The following is a 9,348-nucleotide window of genomic DNA, read 5'->3' as shown; positions in this document are numbered from 1 at the left end:
TGTAAAATCTGTTTAATAATATCCGATACATCCTCTATCTAGGAGATTATATCCTGCATTTGCAGGGCATTGACTCAATAATCTAATAGGTCTTTTCCATCCCTGACTTCTATTAGCCTATGAATTATAACAAAAGGACCATTAGGCAAACCATAATTGTGGAAACAGCCTTTGACACATGAGACTAACTACTGCCATGGTGCAGAAAAAACCCTAAAATTAAAACATGGACAGACAATTGAAAGTAAAGCTTTCCCTTTATCCAAGTGTTAACTCACTTGATTAAAATTATGAAAAAACCTCAGTAAGTCACAGAGAAGGCACTTTTTCTCCCCATTTTGTTAGGTAAAACCGCCTTGTTTTGACAGTACAGCAAATGCTGTTTTGTCTCTGAAGGAGAGACTGGGACTGGAGGGTTACGTGGGATTTTTCCCTTAACTCCTGCATCTGCCCAACCAAACTTGCCCTGTAGTCCGGACCAATGCTGGCAGACTGCCCCGGTTCTGCTGAGGAAAGTCATGTGTCTTGGCTTTCAGCGAGCTTTACCTGGGGAAATAAAAAAAAGCAAACCAAAAAAAAACCCCACCAAAAAGGCACAAAGCATACAGCCAAGGTTCACCGTCTGTGAAAGAGTTGGAAAACGCAGCCATCCTCTAGCAGCTCTGTCTATCACACATTCCTGCAAAGAAGGTCATCGGCTTTGCAAACACCTTAGAGAAAAAGATGAGTTAACAAATGAAGTCACACATTTTAATACATTTACAGGGAATGTAAACTTCACAAGAGTCCAGCAGTGGAGACACCTGCAAAGAGGATCAGCAAAAAATTCAGATTTCAGCTCCCTTCTGCAAGGGCTCGTTTACATTTCTGACTTCATCCTGCTCGCTGTATTAGCGGTGGCCAGGTACTGCTCTCCCTCGGTGTCGCAGGAGCTGCCAAAACCAACGCGAGACAGAAGGGCTGCCGACACGGACGCGTTACTTCTCCCGAGCATCTGCCCTCCCCTGACGGCACGTACGATCGATCCCAGGCGCTGCGCCCCGGCCGGCCACCGCCGCCGGCACAGTCCTCCCGCACCGGGACCGCAGGACCGTCGCGTCCGGTTAAAATTGACCAAAGACACGGCAGCCACGTCGGGTGCGTGAATAGCCGAGTTAATTCCAGAGCTATTCGCGGAGCGTGAAGGCAACCGCACGTCCGAGTTCTGTGCCAAGGCCTCGATGCTCCCGGTGCACAGGCACTAGGCTTTTGGCAGGTGCGCAGATCTCCAGGTGCGTGGAGATTTAACGCCGCAGGTAAGGGAACGAACACACCACGAAGCCATGTCTCCTCGGTCCCGGGCTTTCACAGTCCATCGCTGCAGGGATGTCACCCCTCCGCTCAGAGAAAGGGTTAGAGGAGCACATCTGCACTTGGTATTAGCAAAGCACCACTGGAAGTGAACCATTGTTAATGCACTTCTGACAAAAATCACCGCTTTCAGTTTTCCATAGAATTTCTCAAGCTTAATTAATAAGTAGTTTTTACATGAGCGACTGTTCCTTTTTTACCCATTACCTTCCAATACAACTGTTTATGCAAAACACATTCATTAAAGACAGTTCTGCAGTATCACCTGTTTACGCTGCTATTTGCAAATACTGCAAAGAAAAAGCACTGGCTAATACCTTACCTTTATAGATTCTACTGCTTCCAAGATGCCTAGCTGGAGGAACCGCAAACTGGAGCCAAGCCCATGCATCCATTTGTTGTACAAGCCTGCTCGCACAGCTGTGCCGCTGCACCATGGAGCAGACTTGCAACACATCTGCTCACCCAGCCCCAGCCCTCTGCTGCGGAGAAGCTGCCAATTGTGCCTCGCTGTGCCAAACCGTGTGGCAGCGAGGTTTTATTATTGTTTATGAAACAGAGGGCTATCCAGTAGGGATTAGGAGGACTCTCAAGATCACTTCTGTTCGTGACTCGAGCAGGATTGGAAAACAAGTCTTTTCAAATGGCAGCGAGTAAAATTATACATTTCTGCAACAACATGCTTAGAGCTATATTAACGCTTTCATTTTAAAATCAGTTTTCCAAGGGGTTTATGAGTTGGCACTAAATATTCTCCATGAGCTAATAGCGGCCACACCTGAATTATTTTTCTCATTAAAATCAGATCCAGAGAAATATCCACGCAAAGAGCCTGTTGACCGAACAGAATCCATGAAAAAGCATATGGGCAAAACCTGCTTGGGTTAAATGGGAAAGTTTGAGCAGTTTACGGTTATGACATGCTCGCTTTCATCACCTGCTGTACTTTACAGCCGCTGGCTTCAGCAAACAGCCACGAGCAGTACAGAAAACAGTCCTGCACTAGCAGGAGCGACAGTACGAGTTTAACAGAAATGTTAATATTGACTCTATCACAAATACAATCACCACATTTAAACAGGCTACTCAGCATTTATTCTGCTGGCCTCCTGCATGCGGAGCCTTCCCGGGCCGCTCCGTCTCGCCTCTTCACCTCAAAGCACATTTCCGATTTGAATTTTATCTGCATGCCCCACGACAAGCTCATTAAACTCTTACATTTCCTTCCAGCTCTGACTTAACATCTTTTCTTTAAAATTACTTCCTTCTCACTAGTATCTGTGGCCTGCATTATTTCTGCACTAGAGAGCAAAGTAAGAGTTAATCTGAAAAATAAAGTCGTCCTGAGCCTGGCCCTAATTCCTAGGCCCGGCTTGTCTCAGGGACTCAGAGCAGGTTGCATTCACTTACCAATTTCAGTAGGGCCCTGTATATACATATATAATGGTATCTCTAACTATCCTGATTGTTTGGGGTGGGGGGGAACAACCAACAAAAAGAAACCCAAACAAGCAAACAAAAAAAAAACCCCAACCACTTCAATTTCATCTAAAAACGGGACACACTTGCTGTTTGTCTTCCAAATCATCGGGGCAGATGCTCGAACACCCTGAGCCTAACGCCAGAGGCTGTCGCAGGTTCCCTGGACGCCTCACCCAGACCCAGCGGTACGCGGGTGCTCCGCTCCTGGTCCGCCGGCTGGCTGCCAGCCACGCGCAGTGCTAACAGCCTGGCCCCTCCTCATTAATCTTCCGAGTGAGATTTTGTGAGGCACTGCATTGCAAGTTCAAATACGTTGCTACCTTCTGCATTTGCCACGCACCGATTTGTAATTCGGTCTAAAGCAGTGGATTTGATGGCATGGTTTCTCCTGCATTAAAAGAGCTAACAACTCCTATTTTATTTTCATGTTTGTCTGAATAAATTACACAGCAGTACTCATCCCAATTAAATATTTGCTTAACTTGTAAAGGAACGTGGATATACGAATAAAAAGAATGCAGGATTTCTTTCTGAAATTGCCCTCCAGCACAGAAACATCTGTAAATGTTCTCGGGGCTTGTACATCCTCTGATCATGATAGAAAATAAACCTGCTCAAAGTTTCCACAGCACAGGTATTTCTAGGATTACAAATGTAATGGTTTCTATCTAGCCCCTGGTTTACTGAACCCACAATTTTCTTTCCTAACATTTTAACGAGGCATAGATAGCAGCTGTTTGTAGTTACTTTTAGCTAAACGTCTCTCTCTGTTTTAGCTAATATCAGTAACGTTTTCCAAATAACTTGATACCATTATTTCACATTTGTTGCAAATCTGCTAAAAATACAACTCTAAAACAAGTGTACTGCAGGAAATACATATTTCTCAGTCACAGCTATATTGCTCACTTACAAATGATTACAGAAGTAATGTGAACACATGAAATTTATTTGTTTTTGTTAGGAAATGAAATGAAGTAAAAATTTTACAGTTCTTTAAGTTCTATAAGCTCCATCTTCAGGAATTAGCACAAAGATTCATTTTTGTAGAGGTTTTTCAGGAGAAAAGACAACAGTATATGACTTGAAATTAATTTGTAATAGGCACAACTGTGTTTTATTGTCCTTGCTTATGCTCTCAGTTACACAGTAGATTATTCTTGCTATAAATATCATAAATACATGATTTGGGGTTTGTATTCTTTGGGAGCCTCTACCATTTACATGAGAGGGAGAGAGAGAGAGATGTAATGGTACGATGCTGTGCTAACAAGTCCTTAGTTGCAGCAGTTTATTAATGCCAGCATACTCATGTGCCTCAGGTTTGTAAAATCGGACTCCTGTTGTAAAGCAAAATTCATAGCCAGGTACTGGGAGTCATGTCACTCCTCAAGAGTCATATCCATGTTATTTGGACGCATCATCCAGGGAGATACCCAATTTTGCAGTAAAACAGAAAAAAACCCACACTATAGCATCTAGTCACTTCGCTTCTCAAAATTCTTAACTGCAGCTGTAGGGAAATGTTGTCTTTTGAAAATACGACAGTCCTGAACCTTCGCTAAGTAACTTCGGTTACAAAACCACACAAAAAGCACTATTTGCAGGAGCAGCGAGTTCTGTTTCCGTGGACTCAGCAGCTTCCTGCTTTTACACTTCTACGTCTGCAATTTCCTATAACGGGAGAGTAAAATTGTCAGAACCGAGGATCCTAAACTACTTAAACAGCTCCGAAACAAAATCACCCAACAACCTAACGACGGTACGGCTGCTCACGTAAAGGACTTTCAGAACTGGAGAGCGCTACTAAAAAAACCCCAGAGTTCGTGAGGATACTCGCTAAGCCGCGCTTTACAAAGCCGGGAGCATGGAGGCAGCGCCTTGCCCTGCCGCTGGATGCCCCAATCCCACCCCGGCCCCCCCAGGCTGGGCACCTGGGGCTCCGGCTGCGTCCCACGCCAGGGAGAGGGCAAGGAGCGGGGAGCACCCACGCCGGCAGCCTCGGGAAGCAAAGCGACCTTGCCGTCGCTGCCAGGGAGAGCGGCTCGCCTGCCCTCCCGCCCAGGGGTAAGGAGCTGTCGTGGCAGCCGGCAAGGAGATAAAAAACGGGAGAAATATCTGGGACGAAGAAATGTCAACCTGTACAAACTCAGGGGTGGTCTTAAAGATAAGCGATCCTGCAGAATTAGCCACGCCAGCGTTAAAAAAAAAAAAAAGAGCGATCCCTGTGCGTTAGAGGTACCGAACGGCCCGCAGAACCTTCCGATGGAGCTCTGCCGGGAAGGGATGGCAGGTGCCCCCAGAGAAGCGTGGCACCTGCTGCTGCGCACCAAGGGGACTCGCAGTTTGCACCTTTTCTTTCGAAACGCTCGTGCTTACATTTTCCCGGGAGTGCATTTAAGCAGCCTAACAGGCACGGGGACGACCGCTGTAAAGCTGCCGAGCGCCCGCTGCGGCCGGCGGAGTGGACCTCGCTGCGGCCATACGGTCCTTCTGCCAGCCCCGAGCGGGCTCCGGCTGCTCTTCCCTCCTCGCCCCGTGCGGGAGGATCCGCCGGGACACAGCATCCCTGCCTGCCGCCTCGGCCACGCTTCGGCCATCAAACATCGTGGCTGTTCTCTGCCTCCCAAGGCCGGACCGAGTACGACTGAGTGGAAACTAAGATAGTGCTTTTGACCTGAAAAGCAGACCCATCCTATCTTAGCGGTGGTTCCTCTCCCCGCGCCATGACCTGAGCCCGTCCCTGGCTCACGGTGACGGTCCCTCCCCGGAGTCGGAACATTTCCAGAGGGGCTGATGGCATCCGCTCGCTCCTCCCGCAGCAGAGCCCCTCGCTGTCGGCCTTTCGAGTTTTGCTCCAGAGCTTGTCGCTTCGCTTTATTTCTTTATGAAGAAGCTGGAGGGTTTCTCGGTTTAAGGTACATACCTTAACTATTTAAGAGAAGCTGTGCCATCAGCGCAGGCCTAGCCTTTTCCTTGCCGTACGCCCCAGCATGCATCAGAGCCACCTCACCCTGCGATCAAATACGCGCAATTACCGAATCGCCAGTTGAGCAGCTGTTTCAGTAACCAAACGTAGGCACCTTCTCAGCATTTAAGGATTGCGAATCCCAAGCATTTTTACCAGTTTTGCTGGAGAACGGGAACACACGGAAAAGACTTTTTGCTGTTTATTTTACAACCGGGTTACAGCTATGTTTTATTGTCTGCTACTCTGACTGGGTTGTTGTTGTATATGGTGTAATTTGCATGGAACATTAAAATGACAGAATAATTAAAATTTTGGATTGATATCTCTTTGTAGAGAACCAAGTTAGTCAAGAAAATTAGCTAAGTAATGTTATTTAGTATTTATTAACACGTGCGAGGCCCTATGCCTTTCGTAAGATATGCAATAAGCATTAAAAGCTATTTTTGCCTGTGCTGTAGAGCAGAGTTGTCCTATTAAAGCCATTACTTCAATCACCAAACCTGAAGTGCTGCGATTTAGAGAGATTTAGATTAACCCAGCACACATGGCAATAATCACTGCCTACCAAAAACCAGCTGTAATCACCGCCACTGCAGTGAGTCGGAGGAACCAGGCTCCCGTCCCACCAAGGGAAGTTACACGCAAGAGCTGTGTGTCTACATACAGAAGTTGTTCAAGTATCATTTCTCCTAAATAGAAACATTCATCTGCGTTAAACTCTACGTTCTGAAAGCCACTCAATCGTCGAAGAGGCAGCTGAGGAGGAAAACTTTGAGTGACCAAAACACCCGACTAGCGTTACAGAAGTTCTCTCATCTTAGTGAAGGTCCCAAATTCACTAAGGAGATTTCGTTTCGTACAGAATACTGTCTATAGACGTGCATAAAAATTAGGAATTACCTGAATAGATGTGAGGCCTACTCAACTAAATGTATTGTTTACATTTATCCAAAATTATTTTTGTCATCAGTCATTCAGTAGCCTGGCACATTCTCCATCTTGCAGAAAACATTGCATTGGAAACTGCAGCAAGCACAAATCAACTTGCTGAATTAAGTAGGGCTGCCTTGCTAGTACTCTAATAAACTTAACACATTTATATTGCATCTACATTAAGTTCTAGTTATGCAGAAATCCCCTGGCTTCAGATTTTTACAAATCTGTATGCCAGACGTGTTCTCTTTGAAAACAAGCACAAATCACCTGTTTTGTCAAAATGAGCTCTTCTGGTCATAGTTGCACCACATCAAAATGCAATAATCCCATTATTTACCTAGATGCATACTTTGAAATGAAATAAATTAAAAAACAAAACAAAACCCAAACCACAAAGCTCAAGTTTCTTTGCAGATCCACCCTTCTGCCTCCAAACCAACCCAGACCACAAGAGTCTGGTGAAGGTTAGTATTTACTACTAAAAAGGCGAGCAAAGACAGGAGGAAATCAGAAAAACAGAGAGAGAGCTTACCATATAGAAAATGTCAAATATGTCAAAACATTCATGAATACCAACATCTCCCTCTGCACCACAACCAGCTGTAAAGGTTACTTAGGGCTAACGTTTCAGCAAGTGCAGATTATGCAGCAGTGGGTTTACTTACACATAAAAAATCAGCTACAGGTGCATCCAAAGTGCTTTTATGTATGCAGCCAGTACAGGGATTCCTACCACTAAAGAAAAGTCGGAAGGGTAAAATCACATAAACCACAAATTTTCTAGCTGTGACTACCCGAGACATAAATTCCTCCTGGCTGCTCTCTGTGTATATGACATATGCAATGAGGATAATTAGGTAAAGGACTAAGAAAGCAAGTGTTGCTGATTGCATTCCAAAACTAATAAAGCTCCTACACGGGTCTCGTGCCTGCAGTAATTCATCTTCCCAGCGCTACGTTCAGGAAAGGCCGTTGCAGAATACGTCGCGACACTTTCTTGTCCCTAAGTCACCAACTGTGAATTACATCAGAATTACTATGGACGAGCACAGTTTTATGGAACTTGAAGCATAATACATGCAAGGCATACATTACGCTATTCAGGCCCTCAGATAAATGAAGCTTAAATTAAATGTCACAAGTTGACTGCCGTGTACTGTATAAGCAAACACCTGACCTGAATTCACCCCCAGTTTGTTTGTCAAGTTTGTAAGCCCTAGCACGTTTTGGAAAATTATGCTTTAGCACAATCTTCTCATCCTTCCACATCAGGAGGAGAAAGGTGTCCGGCTCCGGAGAGGGACAATGAGACAGTCCACAACGTAGTAACTGCGTGGGCTTCGCTGGAAATAGAGATGTGACTTTTAGATAAATAAAGCAAACAGACTCCATTCTTATGCATCAGTGCATCGAAGGAGTAACTCTGTAGAAGACAGTGCAATTGTACAAGCAAGAAAGTTAGGTTCAATTCAGCCCAGCGGCCTGATAATGAACTACAAAAAAGGAAATCCTGCGGGAACAAAACAGAACAGGTTTTGTCTGCCTTCTCACACCAGCCAAGCAGAAAAAGCAGTAACAAATTTCCTAATCGGCAGGGAGCTAAAATAATTAAGACAGTTACTAATCTGAAATATTGTAAGCCTGAAGAAGTGAAATCTTCTAATAAATCCTCCCGTTGATACTACTATTTAAAAATTACTCCTTCAGCTCCATACTCTGTGTTGAGCTTCCACTCCAAACATTTCTCTAAATGTCTCTATACAGCGCTTCTTTCTTTCTTTCCTTCTCTCTCTTTCCTTCCTAGGGCTCTGCAAAAGAGGGACCCCAGCAGCCTCCTCTCTCGGGCAGCACAGAGCCCCCAGCAGCCGGTCCCCCCCCAGCTCGCCCTGCCTGCTGAGGGTGAACACCCTCAAGAGGAGCGAGAGAGCCCCTGGAAAGGTGCCCTCCCCTGAATCCTACCCAAACCCATCCTGGATGCTCCCGGCCAGGCAGGCAAGCGTTCCTCCCAGGGTTTGGCACCGCTGCCCGGGTACCCCGGCCCTGGCCGAAGCCCACCCGGAGGGATGCGGAGTGAAGAGCTCGGAAACCTTGGCAGGCGGGAGGGAAAAGCCAAGGCAGGTGTAAAATGGCTGCCCTCGGAAGGGCAGCTCCTGCTCCCCCCGCAGATGTAGAGGATTAAGCCTGTTAGAAAAGTTATTACCAAAGACCCCGAGGAAGGCGCTGGGGGAAACCGAAAGCGGGCGGAGGGCTTCACCCAAGGGTTAAAGTCGCGACGACTTCAGCCCCCGTTGCCCGTGGCAATACCCACCCCCGGACCTCGCTCAGCCTTAGTTAAGCAGCGCCGAACTCCTTCGTCCCGCTAATTACCGCCGCACCCGCCCGCCGCGGCACCGGGGCTGCATCCCCCTTCTTACAACTTTTTTTTTTTTTTTTTTTTTTTAAAAATTCCTCCCCTAACCGAGTCACCCCCACGGACCCAAAGGGTCCCTTTCGGCCATCACCGCTCCAGCGAACAACCGCCCCCCACATCCCCCCCAGTTTGCACCTCTCCGCAGCAAACTGGGGGTGCGGGTCCGGCGGCGATGGGGCTGCGGTCGGCGGCTCAGCCA

The sequence above is a fragment of the Haliaeetus leucocephalus genome, unplaced genomic scaffold (genome assembly GCF_000737465.1).
Source record: "Haliaeetus leucocephalus isolate CR32 unplaced genomic scaffold, Haliaeetus_leucocephalus-4.0 Scaffold163, whole genome shotgun sequence".
NCBI lineage: Eukaryota > Metazoa > Chordata > Aves > Accipitriformes > Accipitridae > Haliaeetus > Haliaeetus leucocephalus.
The sequence above is the reverse complement of the archived record's forward strand: the minus strand, read 5'-3'. Positions refer to the sequence as shown.